We start from the raw sequence: 21,693 nt of genomic DNA on the forward strand, positions 1-21,693 counted from the left end.
CAGTCGTTAAGCTCGCAATCATTCTCTTGATACTCAAGTCAACTTTCTCAGCCAGATTCAAATTCAAATCTCCACACATACGCCATGTTGGAAGAAAAGAAACCCTTCACTCACATTACAATGAACACACCTACGTAGATTACTCTACAGGAGATAACCCACCTCCCTAGCCTCCAATTGGCATCTTGTTATATCTTTTCGTAGCCATAATTTCTACGCAATCACTAAATCTTTCTGAGTCCAAACTCATTAACCAGACATAAGAGTTTAATTTGTCCCAAAATTTAAACACGTGAAAGATCTTTCAAAACATTCACATTCGAGACTGTACGTCACATCAAAACGAAAATCAAGCACCCAATGGCCTTTCCTTTACATTTCACAGAAACACTTCTGGTCACATTCAAATCGTCTTAACACAACCTATAGTTACATCGTACTCATCACAAGTCCATTCCACTACTCATCAAGCCACAAATTCCACTCGTAGGGATATTACTGGACATACGAGTCCAAATTTACAAGTTCTCACAACAAAAACTACCGAGCCTAAGCTGCGGTCTAACCCCGGGCTCAACTCCTCCAGACTGGCCCATCACCAAAACACAGAATACTCATCTCGAACTTCATTCATAGAATCACAAGTCGGCGATACACAGCTGATACCGAGCGCTCATGTGCGCATACGAATACGTGGAAGGAATTCAAAGAGTTATGTCCCAAGCCGAATCAATCATGCACGATAAGGAAAGAAAGATGGGAAGTATATATCCTAAATGTCCTGTAGCCTCTCGAAGATAAGTATGGATGTCATCATACCGATCCGCAAGACTCTACTAGACACTTGCTCATGACTTATAGAACCTATGAACCTAGATCTCTGATACCACCTTGTCACGACCCAAAATCCAACTAGTCGTGATAGCACCTAACCTAACCCGCTAGGTAAGCCAATTTTCAACTATCCAATTCCAATAACAATTATTAAAGTAATTTAAGTAAATAAAGATCTTAATCTTATACAATCCCCAAGAACTGGTAGTACAAATCATGAGCTTCTAAGAATAGAGTATACAAAGCGGAAATGAAATAATTACATAGTCTGTTTGAATAATACATAAACAGAGCTTTTGTAAATCTAAGGCTACCATGAATAAGAGCCAGCTACAACAGGAACGCAGGTACATCTTCAAATCCCGCAACCATCGAGCACAGCAGCCAACATCTGCACGCAATGTGCAAAAGTGTAGTATCAGTAGAACCGACCTCATGTACTGAGTAAGTAACAAACCTAGCCTTAGTTGAAAGTAGTGATGAGCTTCTACCAAGGTCGGGTCCAAACCCACTAGTCCACAACAGTCCATAACAACATAAAGCAAATAATACCAGAAGTAACTCAGAGATAAAATGCTCAGCCAAATCATGATTTCAAAAATAATAGTTTTTCCTTTCAAGTACATCAGTGAAAACCCAAATCGTTTGCCTAAGTTGTCAAAAAAATGAATAAGTTTGAAAACAATAATTTTTTCCAAAATTCCTTTCAATAATAAATGAGACGTTTCATTTTCCTTCCAGATAACCCATGTAAAAACAAATGCATCACTATGCCTATCTGTCAAAATGTGTGAGAAATCATGAATGATGTGATGTTGTACAGCATTAGAGAAAAATATATCTTTATCCATGTATGTCATATGTGCATGCCAATGCGATGCAACTCAGTGATAAAATCATAAATAGCCTCTCGGGCTTACCTCACAATCACTCGTAAATAGCCCCTCGGGCATACCTCACAATTACTCGTAAACAGCCCCTCGGGGATGCCTCACAATCACTCATGCCTCCCAATTACTTAGCACTCGGCACTCGGTACTCGCACTCAGTAGGTACCTGCGCTCACTGGGGGTGTGCACAGACTCCGGAGGGGCTCCTACAGCCCAAGCGCTATAATTTTCACGGACAACTCACGTGCAATAATATCATATCAGAATCCGCACGGACAACTCACGTGCCATAATAAGCCATTAAGGCCTGCTGCAGGCAAGCAGCCCCGATCCATATAATAGTAATAATATATATAAAGCCAACATGGCCTGCTGCGGCGTGTAGCCCGACCCCAAATATATCCTCATAATCAGGCCCTCGGCCTCCCTCAGTCATCAATCTCTCTAGTCTCTCTCTCATGTGCTCACAATGTCATGAGAATAGCCCAAAAATGATGATATGATGTATCAATAAATAACAACAGAGATTGAGATATGATATGCAATGAAATGAATATGACTGAGTATGAATTTTTAATTTAAACAAATAATTCACAGCAATATGACCTTCGTGGGTCCCAATAATACTGGCATATAGCCTCAACATGATATTTAATATGCTTTCCAGCTCAATTTCTTTAACACATAAAACTGCATGGAAAATGCCAAGATTATTTAACTACAAAATTCCACAAAACAATTATGTCACAATTTTTATAGTGCACGCTCACACGCCTGTCACCTAGAATGTGCGTCACCTCCCAACGATTGACATAATACATATATTCAGGGTTCATACTCTCAGCTCCAAGATTAGAAGAGTTACTTACCTCGAACAAGCCGAATCCAATGTCGAGCAAGCTAAACAATGCTCCAGAAATTCCATCTATGTAACAACTTCCAAACAGCTCGAATATAGTAACAATTAATTTGATTCAGTCAACCCAAATTATAGGAATTTATTCCATATCAAAATACTAATTTTTCCACAAAATCCGAAATTACACTCAAAAATCGCCCGTATGGCCCACATCTCGGAACCTGACAAAAGTTAAAAAATATGAATGCCCATTCAACCACGAGTCCAACCATACAAATTTTACTCAAATCTGACATTAACTCGACCCTCAAATCTCCAAATTAAACCAAGAGGGTTTTCACAATTTTTCAAATTAATTCACCAATTAAATGTTAAAAACAACCATGGATTCGGGTAATTTAACTAATATTGAGTTAAGAATACTTACCCCGTTGTTTCCTCTGAAAATCTCCCAAAAATCGCCTCTTCCCGTGCTCCAATCCGTCAAAAATGGAAAATGGGACGAAGTCCCATTTTCAGAACTTAAACTCCCTGCCCTGTCATTTGCTTTACGCGATCGCGAACATCCCCACGCGATCGCGAAGAATAGTTTTCCACTGCCCAGATTTTCTTAATCGCGATCGCAGAAATGGCCTAGCGATCGCGAAGCACAAAGCAGACTGCCCACACATTTTACCCTACGCGAACGCAAAATCACTCACGCGATCACGGATCACTGCCTCTCAAACCTACGCGAACGCGTTCAGCCCCGTGCGATCACGTAGAGCAATTGCCTCCCTTCATCTACTGATTAAATCCTTCTACGCGAACGCGACCTCATCCACACGTTCGCGAAGCAAGGCTTAATAAACTTATGCGGTCGCGTTCCTTTCTCTGCGACCGCATAGAACAAAAATACCCCTGCCCCAAATAAGCTTACGCGATCGCATCCCAATCTTCGCGATCGCGAAGAAGGTTTGGAACACCAGAAATCAGCAGCTACCAGCAGTGCAAAAATGAAGGAAAACTAATCCGAATACCATCCGAAACACACCCGAGCCACTCGGGACCTCAACCAAATATACCAACAAGTTTTAAAACATCATACGAACTTAGTAAATTCTTCAAATCACGTCCAACAATATTAAAAACACGAATCATACCCCAGTTCAAGCCTAATGAACTTTGAAATTTCAAGTTTGCACAAACAACGCCAAAACCTATCAAATCACGTCCGATTGACCTCAAATTTTGTACACAAGTCATTAATGACATAACAGAACTATTAAAATTTACAAAATCAGATTTCGACCCCGATATCAAAAAGTCAACTCCCTGGTAAAACTTTTCAAAAATTCAACTTTCGCTATTTCAAGCCTAATTCTGCTACGGACCTCCAAATAATTTTCCGGACATGCTCCTAAGTCCAAAATCACCATACGGAGCTATTGGAATCATCAGAATTAAATTCCGAGGTCGTTTACACATAAGTGAATATCCGGTCAACTTTTTCAACTTAAGTTTTCAATTATGAGATTAACTATCTCATTTCACTTTGAAATCCTTCCAGGCCCGAACCAACTAACCCAATAAGTCATAAATCAATTATAAGGCATAAATTGAGCAGAAAATGGGGAAAACGGGGCTGTGATACGCAAAACGACCGGTCGGGTCGTTACAAAATGGTAGAGTCTCATGCTGATAATGTGTTATAAAATAAAAACTGTAAAGTAAATAAGCTGAAGACAAGTATAGAGAGAGACTGATATATTATTCGACTTCAAACTGATCTAATAGTGGAGTAAAATCTCCTCTATTTTAGAAGAAAGGAAGTAGCTGCGAGGCTTTTCGGGAAGCATCGGCGGGGCTTTTCTGGAGCTGCATCTAAGCTGTCTGCATGAGCTGCTCGCAACCTGCCTGTTTAATAAGAAGCTACTGCAAATTATTTCATTGAGTTGCTTGCAACCTACCTGCATCAGCTGCTTGGAGATAAACTTCAATGGAGTACTAAATAAATTCAGGAAGATTATCTATAACAGATTAATAAATGGATATCCACAATAATATTTTCATAACAAAGCGAAGAAAATTTTGTGGATGTAGGTTCCTTTGTGTTTTTCTTCTGAGAACAATATCTTTAGAAAAATGCTTATGAGAAAATAAGTAGGTTGGTTGTTTGAAAATACTTTCTAAGGAAACCGTTAGCTATAAAAATTTCGTCAATTGCCATACTGAAATCAAAAGTTGAATTCACATTATCGATTAATCAAGCCATTTTACTAATAGTAGAATATTCTTCTTCTGGGTTGGGGCATCATTCATTTTACTTGGATTTCAAGGTCATAGCTCCAGTTATACAAGTTCCATTAACACTACTAAATTCCATTGTAGATCCAACCTAAAGATGTAAAAGGGATGCAATGTATTTTTTTTCTATAACCATGGTATCCAAACCAGTTTGCGCGCATCTTGACTAAATAATTGCCAGCTGCTTTGTTTTCGGATTGTCTCAATTGGGTCCTCCATTATACACTTAAAAACAACCCTGCATTGGAAACTCAAGATATTAGCATACATTCTATGCGACCAGGGAGCGCATTTGCCATACGACATACGGGTACACATGAACACAGTAACTTTTGTCTAGACAATGTATGTGTTAAAAATTTTAATAAATATCTATAAATATTTAATTGTGAACCCAGTTATTACTATAAATTTACTTAAAGTTATCATACGAACCCATAAACTTCAAATTCTGAATCTCCCTCTGCATGCGACATTACATAAGCCAGCTTCCAGCATCTAAACAATAACATACCCAGTATAATCTCATATTGCGCGGTCTGGAGAGAGTAGTATGTACGCAGACCTTACCCATATCTTTGTGGAGGTAGAGTGGTTGTTTTCAATAGACCCTCGGCTCAGTCAAGCACAGGTACCACAATAATAACAAGAAATAAGACGGGACAACACCGAAAATTCATGTAAAAGTAGCATACACAACAAGATAGTAAGATGATCGGAATATAAATAAACAAAAAAAAACGATAGGTATTCAAATAAGCCTACTACCAACCAAATGCGAGAGTACGTACTAACACTACCGGTATGAATAATCTATACTACCTAACCTAATATCCTAATCTTTGACCTCCACACCTTCCTATCACGGGTCATGTCCTTGATCAGTTGTAACTGGGTCATGTCATGCCTAATCACCTCACCTCAACTCTTCTTCAGCCTACCTAGCTCTACCACTCCTAAGGCACTCCAATGTCAACCTCGCACACCTCCTTACCGGAGCGTCTGTGCTTCTCCTCCTCGCATGTCCAAACCATCTATGCCATACTTCCCGCATCTTGTCCTCAATAGGGGCCACACCTACCTTGTCCCGAATAACTTCATTCAGAATCCTATCTAATCTGGTGTGCCCGCACATCCATTTCAACATCCTCATCTCTGCTACCTTCATCTTCTAGACATGAGAGCTCTTGACTGGCCAACACTCAGCCCCATACAACATAACTGATCTGACCACCGCTCTATAAAACATACCTTTAAGTTTTGGTAGTACCTTTTTGTCATACAAAACACCAGAAGCAAGTCTCCATTTCATCCATCACACCCCAATATGATGTGTGACAACTTCATCAATCTCCCCATCCCTTGTATAATAGACCCAAGGTACTTAAAACTCCCCCTCCTAGGGATGGCTTGTGAATCCAGCCTCACCTCCCCTTCCACTCCCTGAGTAGCACCACTAAACTTACACTCCAAGTATTTTATCTTGGTTCTTCTCAACTTGAAATCTTTAGACTCCACGGTCTGTCTCTACACCTCTAACCTCGAGTTAATACTGTCTCGCATATCGTCAATCAAAATAATGGCGTCTGCAAATAACATGCACCGCGACACCTCCCCTTGGATGTGGCGAGTTAGTACGTCCATCGCCAGGGCAAACAACAAAGGGCTGAGTAACAAAAAATTGTCCGAGACCCCTCCCACTGTCCTCACACAGGTCTTCGCTCCCTCATACATGTCTTTAATCACCCTAATGTAGGCAACAGGTACCCCTCTAGCCTCCAAACATCTCCACAAAACATCCCTCGGGACTTTATCGTAAGCTTTTTCTAAATCGATGAACACCATATGCAAGTCCCTCTTCATCTCCCTATATTGTTCCATCAATCTCCTAACAATGTGAATGGCTTCCGTAGTCGAACGTCCCGACATAAACCCAAATTGGTTCTCAGAAACAGATACCCTTCTCGTCACCCTTAGCTCCACCACCCTCTCCCACACCTTCATAGTATGACTAAGCAGCTTAATACCCCGATAATTATTGCAATTTTGGATATCACCCTTATTCTTGTACACAGAAGCCATCGTGCTCCATCTCCACTCTTCGGGCATTGTTTCTTCCTAAAAATGACATTAAATAACTTAGTAAGCCACTCCAAGCCCGACCTGCCCACACTCTTCCAAAACTCCACCGGGATTTCACGTGGTCCAGTCGCTCTGCCTCTGCTCATCTTACGCCTAGCCCCCACAACCTCCTCAACTCTAATCCGCCTGCAATACCCAAAGTCGCAACGACTCTTGGAGGATCCCAAATCTCCCAGAACAATGTCTTTGTTCCCATCCTCGTTCAGGGGCGTATCTATGTTAGCAAATGTGGGGCACATGCACCCATCCTATTGCCAAGTAAAAGCAGATTTTATGTACAAATTTTCAATGGTTTAGCCATAGAGAGTAGATGGCACCCATGCTCAAATTTTGGCATTGGTGCCTCCGGTCGAAACCCTATGGACACACATTAATATAATACTACGTATTTAGTTTGTACCTCGTAGCTCTTTTTTTGTTTTAGTTCTATTTTTTTCCTTCTTATCTTTTTTTCTTTTTTATCTCCTTCTCCAAGTTTTCATGGTAAACAACAATTTAAGGAGTCAAAAATTAAACTACTTATTACTTGCATTGAGATTTGTATTATCTTGATCCACTATAAATTAGTTTTATTATAAATAATTTATGTGACAATAAGATCTAAGTCCATGATGAGAATTGTTTTAAATATTTTTATCCAAAATTATTGCATAAACATATTTGAATTTCATGCAAATTATTAAAAAAAAAATCAAAATTTATAGGATAAAATATACTTTTCTTTTTATGGATAAGCAAGTCACATATAAACTTGTCATATGCTCTAAGAGCTTTTTGATAATTTCATTTTCTTTTAGCTATAAAATTTGTTCAATTTTTACAGTATTAAATTTTCATTAGTATTCTACTTTTCCTTTTTATTTTGACTTATATGCTAAAGCCTGAACATGTTTTAAGATAAACATTTTGCAATGATTGTTGGATTATAATTGATAATATTAATGACAAACACAGATTTAGAATAGTAAGACTATAGCTTATCTCGTTGAATAATGTGCAAAATTATTAATATTTCATAAAACACTAAAAAAAGTATACATCACTTAATATTATGACAAGTATCGTGGTGCACCCATGGTCTTAAAATCCTTAATCTGCCTCTCTATCCTCGTTCAAGAGACTATGGAAATAAGTCTGCCATCTCCGACGGATATGCGCCTCATCCAACAAAACTCTACCTTCTTCGTCCTTGATGCACTTCACTTGGTCCAAGTCACAGGCCTTTCTCTCTCTCACCTTGGCTAGCCTAAACAACCTCTTATCTCCGCCTTTACCCTCAAGTTCTTCATATAAACGACTAAATGTTGCAGTCTTAGCCATCGTAACAGCTAACATTGCCTCCTTCCTAGCCAGCTTCCAACATCTTTTTTTTTCAAAATCACCAAGAACCTTAAATGAATAAAAGCAAAAAGCAACTACGCGATTGAATCAAAGGACAGAGCCGAACGATCCACAAAGTGGCTTCTATTTAAAATGTAGACTTTAAAGCGCAGAGTAATTGAACAAAACAGTGAAGAGACTAAAGCGGAAGAAGAGAGTTGACTCCCACATCATAAAAGAAAGAGTAAGCCCAAACTTCTTGTTAGATATAAAAGTGTCACGACCCAATTTCACCTATAAGTCGTGATGGCGCCCAACACTACAGCTAGGCAAGCCAACTAATAAGTCAAACGTACATTGGTTAAACTTTTATTCCAAAAAAATAATAAAATACTAATTTCTACCAATGTGTGTGTGCCAAGACCCGGTGTCACAAGTGCATGAGCATCTAATAGATTATACAAAACTCCAAATACTGTCTGAAATGAAATAGATAGAATATAAATATCAGAAGAGACATTGGTAGCTGCAGAACGGTTCAGAAAGGCAGCTCACCACTATGCCTCGGGATGACATGGGTATGTGATGATAGGTCCTCCACTAGTACCTGTCTCAGATCCTACACAAAAAGTGCAGCAAGTGTAGTATGAGTACGTAAACAACATGTACCCAGTAAGCAAGCCTAATCTCGAAGTAGTAGAGATGAGATGGCCGACCTTGACACTCACTATGGTCAATAATAATTGAAATAAAACTAGGATATTTAAATCAGCATGATTTACAGAATTTACAATAATTTATTTAATCAGCGAAAATAATCAAATTCCTTCAAATATAACAATTCTTAATATATTAATTAAATTCCTTCAATTCAAATAAATTCCAATTTATCAATTAAATCTCATTTACAGGAGTAACAATTAATTCCTAAACAAGCAAGAATAATAATTCATTAAATTCCAAGGATTTTCCAATTTATTAATTAGCTTCACAAGCTGAAATAAATTATTAAAATATCGTATAATTATTATTATTAAGCACGATTTCTGCCGAGGACGTACGACCCGATCCAGAGTGTCGTGTACACTGCCGAGGGACGTGTGGCGCGATCCATAGATGCATCTATCCTGCCGAGGCATTCGGCCCGCTCCACAAAAAAGGAGAACATTTTCTTATGTGCCTCCGGAAGGAGAGTATATTCATTATAAGATGAATTTGGGAGGAGAACAATTTCTTTTAATAATTAATTAATTTAAACAGACAATCAAGCCTATGAGATTTTCATCCCTTAATATCTTTATCTAACAATTCACAATATATTCATATAGATATCAATTAATATAAATAAATCAAAGAATACAATTTATACAAGTAAGGCATGCTTTGAGTCCTAAACTACCCGGACTTTAGCATTAATAGTAGCTATGCACGGACTCTCGTCACCTCGTGCGTACGTAGCCCCCCCACAATTAGCAACAATTATTTAATTTTAATCACCTATGAGGTAATTTCCCCCTCACAAGATTAGACAAGAGACTTACCTCGTCTTGCTCCAATTTAATCCACTATAGGGCCTTTTCCACGATTATCCAACTCCGTCTAGATCGAATCTAGCTAAAATAATTCGATAAAATCACTAAATATTGTAGAAATCAATTCTATAAGAAAATACTACATTTTTAAGAAACGATCCCGAAATTAATTAAAAATTCGTCCGCGGGGCCCACATCTCGGAATCCGGCGAAAGTTATGAAATCCGACAACCCATTCAATTACGAGTCCAACCATACCAGTTTCACTCAAATCCGACTCCGAATCGATACCGAAATCTCAAAATTTCGTTTCTTTGAGATTTCTAAACTTTTCCAAATTTCAATCTCAAAACACTAATTAAATTGTGAAAACAATGATATACTTATATATGTAGACCAAATCCGAGTTAGAATCACTTACCCCAATGTTTTTCCCTTAAAAATCTGCCAAAAGTCGTCTCTGCTCAAGCTCAAGTTTGTCAAAAATGACAAATGGAACGAATGCCCTCTTTTTATAAAAGTGCCTAGCAGCCTTCGGAACTGGTCCTCGAACTGGGCCTCGATCAAGGCTTCGATCACAGGCTCGAGCCTGGACCTCGCTCATGGCCTCGATCAGGGCATCGAGGTTGGGCCTTCGATCATAGCCTCAATCATAGCATCGAGCTTGAGCCTTCGATCAGGGCATCGAGCATGGGTCTCGATCCTAGCCCTCGAGCCTTACCTTCGATCATGCCCTCGAGCCTTACCTTCGATCATGCCCTCGAGCCTTGCCTTCGATCGAGGCTTCGATACTGAGCCTCGTCCCTGGCTTCGACTCAGGCCTCGATCATGGGCTCGATATCTGGGGCTCGATCTGGGGCTCGATCTGAGGCTCGATCACAGCCCAGAATATGCAGCAGAAGAGAAAATTGCAGCAGCTTTTTAAGTCCAACTTTTGATCCGTTAACCATCCAAAACTCACCCGAGGCCCTCGGGACCTCAACCAAATATACCAACAAGTCCTAAAATATCATACGAACTTAGTCGAACCTCTAAATCACATCAAACAATGCTAAAACCATGAATCATACCCCAATTCAAGCTTAATGAAACTAAGAGTTTTCAATTTCTACATTCAATGTCGGAACCTATCAAATCAACTCCGATTGACCTCAAATTTTACACACAAGTCATAAATTACATAACGGAGCTATAAAAATTTTCGGAACTGGATTCCGACTCCGGTATCAAAAAGTCAACTCATCGGTCAAACTTCCAAACTTAAATTCTTGTTTTTAGCCATTTCAAGCCTAATTTAACTACGGACTTCCAAATAAAATTTCGAACACGCTTCTAAGTCCAAAATCACCATACGGAGCTGTTGGAATCATCAAAATTCTATTCCGGGGTCGTTTTCATAAAATGTTGATCGAAGTCAAACTTAGCACTTTAAGGCCAACTTAAGGAACCCAATGTTCTGGTTTCACCCCAAACACTTCCAAATCCCGAACCAACCATCCCCGCAAGTCATAAATCATTACAAGCACCTACAAGAAGTTTTATTTTAGGAAACGGGGTTCTAAAAGTTAAAATGACCGATTGGGTCATTACAAAAAAGTTACTTAAGCACAATGCAAAACTCATGCAGCCACGCAGTGAGCACAAAGCGAACTATTCTTTCGCCTTTTACTAAAGAATACCGTGTGCGCACTATATTTAGTGGCATACGCCAATTTTTGGAGGGTTTCTCAAGTTGAGTTCCCCCTACAATTCCAGTTCTAATCTTTGATGTTTAATAGGGATATAAGTGGAATTAACTAGTAGACTTTGTGGGTTTTTTTATGTTAATCTTTGTGAATGAAAATGATAATTTATTACTGCAGTTGGGACTAACTTTCCCTTATTAACTTTTGGAAACAGATACTCAACATCTGAAGCTATATAGGAAATTCTTCCCATTTGATAATAATACGAGCCTACTGATATTGATAAGTTTGAACAGAACAATAAAAACCGAGTAAGATTATCCAGCGGAATGCACATTGTATTCCTATAGTTGATTATATCACACTTCGTTGTTCGTTAGGAGGTTTTGAGATTTTGAAGTTTAGTGACTTTTTGCAGTAATCATATGTTTTTTTCTAATATTAGGTTGTATGTGTAAAACACCCTTAATCCAGCACTAGGGGTGACAAACGGGCAGATCGGATCAGATACGAGCGGATTGAAAACGATTAATGTAAAAATAAATAAAATATCGGACCTGCCCATATTCAATACGGATAGAAAATGTGTTAATCGGTAGATAATTATGGGTATTTATTTATGGCTTCTTGAATATGGTAACTTTTGGGAGAATTTGTCCTCCAATTTTGAGGAACCCCAATTTGAGTCTTTACAAATGTAAAAGTTAAACTCATTAGTGTATCTATTTTTAATCGGATAATATGGATTTTATCCTCTCTTTTAAAAAAAAAAAAAAATTTATTATCCAATTTATTTTTTAGTGAATAATATAGATGGGTAATTATTTTTTTAATCCATTCTGCCACCACTATCCAGCACAGTACCGGTCATTTGACTTTGTCATGGAAGATGGATCAAATGATTTGTTCACATTATAATTGGGGAGAAAATTTCAACATTTTACAAAAAATGCTACCTATAAGGGGAGCGGAGAAGAGAAAAGATGGTTATTTTTAAGATGACTAAAATTTTAATACTTTTCTTGTATTTGTTTAACAGGAGGAAAGTATAGAGAAGCAACAAGAGTCTCTACCCAAAACAAAACTAGATTAATCTCCAACTAATTTTGTCACGACCCAAAATCCCGCCACAGGCGTCGTGATGACACTTAGTCTCTAAGACTAGGTAAGCTGATTTTATAACAATTCAAGCCATTTTTATATATATAAACCAACAGCGAAAATAACTACAAATATAACAACCTCCCATGACTGGTAATACTGAGTCACGAACTCTAACTGAATACATGAAATGATCTCAATGATCGAATACTCAATATTGTTTGATTAATAATTAACAGTACAATAAAATAAAAAGACTTCATGGGACTGCGATGACCAAGCAGCTCTACCTTGAATCCTTGCGATCACACTTTAACTCTGTCCGAGTCCGATAGCTCCAATACCTGGCTCTGCACAAAAATGTACAGAAGTGTAGTATGAGTACACCACGGTCGGTACCCAGTAAATATCAAGACTAACCTCAGTGGAGTAGTGACGAGGTACAGTCGAGACACTCACTAGTCTAATAACCTGTGCAATATAGTATACAAAAATAATAAGACACAAATAACAATGATGGCAACAATAATCAACCAGTGATATACACAACAGAGTGACAAGAACACCATAAATATTATGCAATAAATAATGAATACAAGTACAACCAATTAATCAAATCCTTCCAATATAAATCTTTCGCCTATATATTTTTCAAATAGAAATCTTCAGGATATAATACTTTTAAATAAATCTCTTTCAAATATAATTCCTTCAAATAAATATCTTTCAAATAAAATTCTTTCAAATAAATCTCTTTCGAAAAAAATTCACCCTCTGACACAACATTTCAAAATCATAAAATATGGGTCTCAGCCCACTTTCATATTTCCACGGCACTTCATGCCAATTTCTCTATCAAAACCGCACGGACAACTCACGTGCCAAATATCATCATCATTTAATCACGGCACCTCGTGCCCACATTTCATATCACAACTGCACGGACAATTCACGTGCCAATATCATCATTATTTTCTCCGACACCTCGTGCCCACATTTCATATTTATTGCGGCGTGTAACCCAATTCCATATAACATTAATCATACCTGTTGCGGCGTACAACCCGATCCCAATTTCAACATATATTAGACTATTATCAAGTTTACCAAAACAACAAGACAAGTTGCACAAGATATAAAAATAAACACAAGGAAAATCAGAACATCACATGAAAATTACCAACGCAATAACCCCACATCATCACATAAAAATTACCAACACAATAACTCCACATCATCACATATCATCCCTGACAATAGCCACCCTTATCTCTCCTATAGCCACCCTTATCACTCCTAAAATAGCCTCCCTTATCCCTCCGCCCTGACAATATCAATAGCCACCATTATCGCTCCTATAGCCACCCTTATCTCTCCTATAGTCACCTTTATCGCTCCGCCCAGACAATATCCCAACACACATAACAATAGTGAAATGCCACCCTTATACCCACATAATATCAACAGTGAAATATCACCCTTATATCCTCAAAATAATAACTTAAATAACATAACAATTTACACGGAATATTATCATGACAACATAACAAAATCAATTCATATCACAATTTGCCCAATGGCCACAACCAATTCCAAAGATATAACAAAATCAATTAATTTCACAACAAATAGCCCAATGCTCCACCCAATGTGTATAACATCTCAAAATAACAACAGAGATGAAAAATACTCAGTATAGGGCAACACCTTCATTAATCCAAATTCTTGATAATTATATAACGCCTCGGTTTAAACTTATTTCATTAATTATTTGCAGATGAAAAATCCATAATATAATTATTTTCAGGAAATATCAAATCACCAAACTCACGGAATTTACATAAATTTTCAAGTAACAATCACATCAAATTGTCATATAAAAATAAATTCAACAAACAAGGATTGAGGCATGGCAAATAGATGATTTAATAAATGCCAATAATTATCTAATTTACTACTCAATAATGCCTAAGACTTTAACTCAATAAAATTTGCATACATAAGCCCGAGTACGTATTCGTCACCTCGCGTACACGGCTTTTGACATGTCACAAATGGCACATAAGACTCGATACCTAAGAGGTAATTCCCTCACTCAAGGTTAGGCAAGATACTTACTTTTTTTTTTGAAGTTAGGTCGATATTCCAAAATTGTCTTCTTGCTTGAATTGACCTCCAGACAGCTTAAATCTATCCAATTTAATTTAATTTAGTTAATACTAATTATAGGAATTAATTCCATATGAAAATACTAATTTTCCAACAAAATCCGAAATTTAACTCAAAAATCGCCTGTGAGGACCACGTCTCGGAATCCGACAAAACTCACAAAATCCGACAACCCATTCAATTACGAGTCCACCCATACCAATTTTACCAAATTCCGATAACAACTCGGCCTCCAAATATTTCTGTTTTTGAAAGATTTTGCAAAAATCCCAATTTCTCCCATTTAAATCCGAATTAAATGAGGGATATAACCTTGGATTTATGAAATATAATCACTTTTGGATATAGGACACTTACCCAAGTTGAAGTCTTGAAGAAATCCACAAAATCGCCCAAGAACCGTGCTCCAAAAATCCAAAACGAAATGAAGGAAATTACCATTTTTGGTCCTTAAGCTTCTGCCCAAAAAAATACTATTCTGGTCGCTAAAAGTCCAATTCCGTCGCTTAAAGTGTCAAATCTGGTCGCTAAAGGTGCGCACCAGAACTGTTTACACCAGGAGTTTTGTTTTCACTAAAAAAGGCTCTAACTCCATCATACGAACTCAGAATTCGACGATTCTTGTTCCTATGAGTCACAAATAATAATACGTTCCTATTCATTCAATCAAAACTCAATTCGAAGCTCATTTGCTCAATGTGATACCAATTTTGCTCGTTAAACAATTAACTCATGTTTCGCGCTAAAAACCCAATCACGACTTGATGGAATTAGACCAAACTTCCTAAATCACTCCTACAATTCATTATCAAAATCCCGAAAGTCTTGAAATCACATTTCGATCTCTAGAACTAAAAATGAATCTTTGGATCATTACATGCTTATGCTGAAAACATCAAACTCTTCCAAAACTCTTCCCCGGCAGTCTGTAATATATCAACCATAACTTCTTGTACTCAACTCCAACTGCCAAATGGTTTAGATTTCTTAAAATTAGATACAAAGGGCTACAACTTTTATGTTTTGTTCATCACCCAACTCCTTATAGATTGCGAGATATAATCTCCCAAAGTCAGCCCTGTGCAATAGAAATTTCTGGCGATGCACACTGCTGTAGCCAAAATCTGCAGTACCAGCTTCAGTCAATTGATCATAATATTTTGTACAAATGTCCGAATGATGAATGGTTTATTATTCTGGAAACTAAAATCAAAGAGCTACAACTTTCATGTTTTGATAATATCCAGATTCCTTATAGATTTCGAGCTATAAGCTTCCAAAATCAGCTCTGCGCATCAGAAATTTCGCACATTGCTGTAAAAAAAATCAAAAGTTAAAATTTATTCGAAACCACTCCGAAACTCACATGAGTCCTAAAACATCATACGAACTTAGTTGACACCTCAAATCATATAAAACAATGCTAAAACCATGAATCATACCCCAATTCAAGCTTAAGGAACTTAAGAATTTTCAACTTCTACATTCGATGCCGAAACCTATCAATTCAATTTCGATTGACCTTAAATTTTGCACACAAGTCATAAATGACATAATAGAACTATGAAAATTTTCAGAACTGATATCAAAAAGTCAACTCCCTGGTCAAACTTCCCAAAAATTCAACTTTCGCCATTTCAAGCAAAATTTCACTACGGACTTCCAAAATAATTTTCGGACACGCAAGTCCAAAATCACCATACGGAGCTATTGGAATCATCAAAACTCTATTTTGGAGTCGTTCACACATAATTCACCATCCGGTCAATTATTTCAACTTAAGCTTCCAAAACAAGAATTGTTCTTTCAATTAAATCCTGAATCATCGAAAAATCACACTTGACCACCCTCGCAAGTCATAATACAAATTTCAAAGCTGCTCGAGACCTTAAGCCACCGAATGGAACGTAAATTCTTAAAACGACAAGTCGGGTCGTTACAAATTTCATTCTGCCCTTTTTCAAATCATGGTGTGACATTAAATTGAAGGGGAGAAAGGAAAGCAAGGAGTTTATATATTGTACATAAAATTATTAGTATATGGATAGGGCATCTTAATTATACTTGAAATAAACAACATTCAGTAGCAATAGTTATTTCAGAGAAAATATTAGGGGAAAGCTCAAGTAACGAAGTAGAGAATAGCAAAGCCGCTTCTATTTGAGATGTAGAATTTCAAACATAGCAAAGTTCAGTAAGGCAGAAAACAAGAAGCGTGCAGACTCCCACATCGAAACAAAAAGAGTAAACACAAACTTCTTGTCACATATAAAATGTTAGCACAAGTGGTGCCAAAAACTCACGCAGCCACGCAGTGAGCACAAAGCGAACTATTCTTTCGCCTTTTACTAAAGAATACCGTGTGTGCGCTGCATTTAGTGGCATACGCCTATTTTTGGAGGGGTTCTCTTTACTGAGTTTCCCCTACAAATTTAGTTTCAATCTTTCAGGGTTATATTCAAAAGTGACATGAAAAGTTAATTTAGGTTTTCATGGTATTTATTTTGTGTTAATTAAACAACTGTTATTACCAAGTAAAACTCTTAAAGGAAAAAAAGATAAAAGAAACTTGGACATAGAAGCACAAGCACAGTCGAAAACCAAAACAGAGAATCCTCATCATCTAGACTAGCAATAAATCTTTTGAGGATAGAAATTCAATTCTCTAAGTCTGGCAGCTGAATGGTAATTTTGTGAATGAAAATGAAGATTTGTTACTGCAGTTGGAAGTAACTCATTTATCAAATTGAATTTTATTTTCCGGAAAAGAGATATGCAACAATTTGAAATAGAAATGTTGTGTAGGGAGTTCTTTCCGTGACCAATCTGATGGTTAAGCTTGATCGTTATGTTCTAATAATTGTGAACAGAGATAAAGCCCTCCTAAGTAGTGATTACCTAGCTAAGATGTACATCATCTTCCCCTAATCCGTCTGTAAGGGTGTTTATGTGTTTATGGTTCGGTTTAGATAGATTTTTTCCCTTTAAAAAATCAAACCAATTCAAATACATTTCACCGATTATATTTTAGCGTAATACTACCAATCAAATTACTCTTTAAGAAAGTTATTATTTACCAAGATATCTTGATGATAATAGAATTAAAAAGTGATGAATAATTTAAGGATTCAATCAGAGATAAGTTACTTTTAACATGATACGTATTCTTGGATATAAACCAGCATTATCAAGATGAACTGTCTTGATTACATAATCAAAATATTATGCTCTTAATTGAGAAAAGCAATTTCAAATGCCAAATTGTAGATTGACTATAAACATACATGTAATCATCTTATATATGCATCTATAAGTGGTTCACATGATAGGTGAATGTGCCCACATTCACCTTTTATATCTTCCAGAATTCAAGGGACTATCCTAACTTTAGCTGGTATAATCAATTTATTATGAGAACAAGCAACACAAGAGAATTTTTAAAGAATCTTCTAGTTCTTCAATATATGCTTATCATAATTCTCAATTAGCTCATCATACTTATATCGGATAGCAATATCGGTTATACTGGCTAATAACTTATTTGCACATATGCTATCTTTCAGTAAACTTCTGGTTTAGTATGGCATAAACTTTTGCATCAGTAAACTTCTGATTTACTGTGGCTATTTTTGTATTAGTAAATTTCTAGTTTACTGTAGCTACTTTTGCCTCGGTAAAACTTCTAATTTACTATGACTGCTTTTGCATTAGTAAACTTCTGATTTACTGTGACACGTAATGTAGTACAAATTGAAGAATAAGGTGGGTAACTTCTCACATACATATTATTTTACCTCCTATGATTGTGGAAATATGAAGATGTTCGATCTTCCAATCATTTGTAGTCTCAGTATGATAGTCATTTGTATTAGTAAACTTCGGGTTTACTACACCATATGTTTTGACCACAATCATATAATATGAATGACATATTTGTATATAAACTCTTCGAGAGCCTTTGTTTATTATCCACAATTTAATATTATTCGGACACTACTGGTATCATGTGTCTTCTAAACAAATAGTTAGCTCTTCAGGACTTTTTGATATATTTTGTACTATCCAATATTGTTCAAACACTTCTGGTATCATGAGGGAAAATCATAATCAAATGAACAATATAAAGATAATTCTAAATATATAAATGACAAAAATTAAGAATTTCAGCATTTTTACCGCCAACTTTGTGGCAGATGTCTCCTTCATGGAGAAATGCTATTATCATCTGAACGGGGAAATCAATAGCAACTAACCATAATATACTAATATGATTATAGTAGAAATCATTCTATAAGAATCCTTTTGCCTTAGATGATACTTAATAAAATTATCCAAGATGTTTTACGTACAATAGGTACGTGCGGCAATGATCATTATGCCACAAAAATAAGATTTATATCATCTGTTATTCTACCTCTTCAGTAGGTGAGTTGTGGTATTTCTTCATTCACTCCAGGGAATAAAAATATGCTTCAAAAATAACTTTGAATAGCTCATTATTTTGTGTAAACACAAGAAACCATTGCTCTTAATATTTTTCTGCTTCAAGAAGAAATTTTAATTGTTTTACTACTTCAGGAGCAAATTTAAAATATAAAATATTAAATATATATTCTCACAATCATGTTACCTCTTCTAGAGTTAAGTTGTAATACATTTATATAAAAAGCGCGTTCATATTTACAAACTTTATTAATATTGTCTCATTCACTTCAGTGATTGAATTAATATTATCAAAAATTCCCATTCTTCAAGAAATGAAATATAATTATTTGAACGTGCATTAATCATATCAAATTGTGATGGCTTCGAAACTTTTTAAATATATTTGCTACTTCAGGAGCAAATCGAGGTATGCTTGTAATATGCAGAAATTTTTTTCTCTCTTAGTTATCTTTATTGTAACCATAGCAAGCCTAAATTATCCCTTTTGATGGTCATAGGCATATACCACTTCTAGTGGTTAATAAAATTTAGTTACAATGAGATATACGAAACATAGACATTTCTGGTGGTTGTATATTTCTTGCAACCTCTGCTGGAGTTTAAGTGGATCTAACAATGTTATCCACATTGTAATTATTTTTAAAGATATTTAGGACGAAAACAAATATATACGTAGCGCATAACCAAGCAAGTGATGATAAAGATATTAAATCAAATATAAGCAAAAAGCTCAAATTAATTTACACAAGTTTAGCCACTCCAAACGTAAGTGATATCTACATTACTACTGTCAAGAAGAAAAGCTCACCACTTCAAGGATATAATATGACTTATGATACTTGGAATGAACAAGATCTAACCACGAACATAAGAGTATTTCCTTACATCGGAGGTGGACACTGAAATAGAAATTAAATTCGAAGTAAGTGCTCAAAAGGCAGAGTCTCATGCTGATAACGTGTTATAAAATAAAAACTGTAAAGTAAATAAACCGAAGGCAAGTATAGAAAGAGATTGATATATTATTCGACTTCAAACTGATCTAATAGTGAACTGAAATCTCCTCTATTTTTAGAATAAAACAAACAGCTGCGAGGCTTTTCAGGAAGCATCTGCGGGGCTTTTCTTGTGCTGCTTATAAGTTGTCTGCATGAGTTGCTCGCAACCTGCATGTTTAATAAGAAGTTGCTGCAAATCATTTCATTGAGTTGCTTGCAACCTGCCTGCATTAGCTGCTTAGAGATAAACTTCAATGGAGCACTAAGAAAGATTATCTACAGCTGATTAATCAATGGATATCCACAATAATATTTTCATAACAAAACAACGAAAATTGTGTGGATGTAGGAATCATCTTTCCTTTGTGTTTTTCTTCTGAGAACAATATCTTTAGAAAAATTTGAAAATACTTTCGAAGGAAACCATTAGCTATGAAAATTTCGTCAATTGCCATATTGAAATCAACAGTTGAATTCACATTATCGATTAATCTATTGAGCCATTTTACTAATAGTAGAATATTCTTCTTCTGGGCTGGGGCATCATTCATTTTACTTGGATTTCAAGGTCATAGCTCCAGTTATACAAGTTCCCTTAACACTACTCAATTCCATTGTTGAGCCAACCTAAAGATGGTAAAAGGGATGCAATGTATTTTTTTCTATAACCACGGTGTCCAAACCAGTTTGAGCATCTTGACTAAATAATTTCCAGCTGCTTTGTTTTCGGATTGTCTCAATTGGGTCCTCCATTATACACTTAAAACAAACCTGCATTGGAAACTCAAGATATTAGCATACATTTGTTATACCCTATGCGTCTCAAAGTGACGAAATGAACATGAGACAGAATATTCTTCTTCTGGGCTGGGGCATCATTCATTTTACTTGGATTTTAAGGTCATAGCTCCAGTTATACAAGTTCCCTTAACACTACTCAATTTCATTGTTGAGCCAACCTAAAGATGGTAAAAGGGATACAATGTATTTTTTTCTATAACCATGGTATCCAAACCAGTTTGAGCATCTTGACTAAATAATTGCTAGCTGATTTTTTTTCGAATTGTCTCAATTGGGTCCTCCATTATACACTTAAAAACAAACCTGCATTGGAAATTCAAGATATTAGCATACATTTGTTACACCCTGTGCGTCCCAAGGTTACGTAATGAATATGAGATTTGTTAATCATGATTTAAATGAATTTAAAGTCATAATATATCTATATATGATGTTTGGATAGAAAATATAAAGTTTCGAAAAAATCGGATTAAAGTTGCAGAAAAACCAACTAAGGATTTGCCTTGTAATTGAGTTTTTTGAGCAATAACTTTCGTGTGATATATTAGGTCTTTTTGGGATATATTATATACCAAATTGAAGATCTACGAGTCTATTTTAAAACTCATTAAACCGTTCATCGATACAACA

The 21,693-nt window shown here is 36.3% G+C and overlaps 2 non-coding genes across 2 annotated transcripts; both read left to right on the forward strand.

Annotated features, from left to right (window-relative positions):
• Window positions 1-11,488: 11,488 nt before the first annotated feature.
• On the forward strand, window positions 11,489-11,604 carry LOC117274703 (U5 spliceosomal RNA). The gene has a single exon (XR_004504867.1). It is a non-coding gene; the product is annotated as a U5 spliceosomal RNA (small nuclear RNA).
• Window positions 11,605-17,123: 5,519 nt separating this feature from the next.
• LOC117274704 (U5 spliceosomal RNA) lies at window positions 17,124-17,239 on the forward strand. Its single transcript, XR_004504868.2, has one exon. It is a non-coding gene; the product is annotated as a U5 spliceosomal RNA (small nuclear RNA).
• The last annotated feature ends 4,454 nt before the right edge of the window (window positions 17,240-21,693 follow it).

The sequence above is a fragment of the Nicotiana tomentosiformis genome, chromosome 8 (genome assembly GCF_000390325.3).
Source record: "Nicotiana tomentosiformis chromosome 8, ASM39032v3, whole genome shotgun sequence".
NCBI lineage: Eukaryota > Viridiplantae > Streptophyta > Magnoliopsida > Solanales > Solanaceae > Nicotiana > Nicotiana tomentosiformis.